General features: G+C 44.8%; 1 protein-coding gene across 1 annotated transcript in view; it reads right to left on the bottom strand.

Moving 5' to 3' along the window:
* LOC111964942 (R-spondin-3) overlaps positions 1-1,031 on the bottom strand; it is a 209,076-nt gene that overhangs the window by 52,796 nt on the left and 155,249 nt on the right. The window lies entirely within an intron of this gene.

Raw genomic sequence — 1,031 nt, 5'->3', positions numbered from 1 at the left:
AAAAGAGAGAGATAAGAGCATCGAGGTGCCTAGCAATGGCTGAGCGTGGGTTCGTTTCCCACAGGGGACCAGTATGAAAAAGTAACAAAATATGAAAATGTCTGCACTCTACTGTAAGTTGCTCTGGATAAGAGTGTCCGCTAAATGACAACAAATGTAAATGCTAAAATATTTGTATGTTTAGTGTTAGAGAAAATGTGCAGATTTTCTAAAGGTCTCTCTTGATCAAAACATCTGCTCTAGATTGGCTTCCAGAACTCATTAGGAACGSACCTTTCATCTCATGCTAATATACTACTATGTATATTAGCATACTACTAAGACATCCCAGCTTAAAGTGGTTTCAGATTTCACATCATACGACAGATAGGCTCAGAAAAAATACTACTATGTATGTGGGAACCAGGGCTATTACTCAATGCAAGCCAGATCTAAGGTGTCCACAGAACCGGTACCAGAACCACGTAGGTCCCCTATATTTACATCTAAGTTAAGTGTACCGTGTCCAACTGTGCAGAAATATTGCCATTTGCCACTCATGTTAACACAACATGACACACCTCATAAAGGAATATAAACTGTTACATACCTGCTCCTCTTYCATCCATGTCTGTCATGCTTACAATGTACTTCTCCACCAGGGCTCGATACAGCACAGGGAGGGACGCCCCTTTCCCCTTCCCTACCTTGACCAGAGCCTCAGCTGTAGCCAGGTGCATGACGGTGTCATCACTAACAGGGAAGTCTTTGGCATCCAGCTTCTCTAGACCTCCTCTCTTCTGAACTTCCTCATGTATGAACACTCCATCATTTTCAAATTCCCAGTGACCATGGTTGTAGCCCAGGGCATCTCCTGCTCCACTCAGGACCATGCTGGCCTTGTACCTCTGTTCCAGGGGGACCGTGTCTGACATGGTGAGATCTGGTTCGCTCGGTGCGGTGGTCCCTGCAGTTGTTGCATTAGGCACATTGCTGCTACGTTTTAGAGTAAGGAACGCTGTCACAGATACGTGTCTTTCACGTCAGTCTAA

Source organism: Salvelinus sp. IW2-2015, linkage group LG6.1 (assembly GCF_002910315.2).
Source record: "Salvelinus sp. IW2-2015 linkage group LG6.1, ASM291031v2, whole genome shotgun sequence".
Lineage (NCBI taxonomy): Eukaryota > Metazoa > Chordata > Actinopteri > Salmoniformes > Salmonidae > Salvelinus > Salvelinus sp. IW2-2015.
This window is presented reverse-complemented; position numbering and strand designations above follow the sequence as displayed.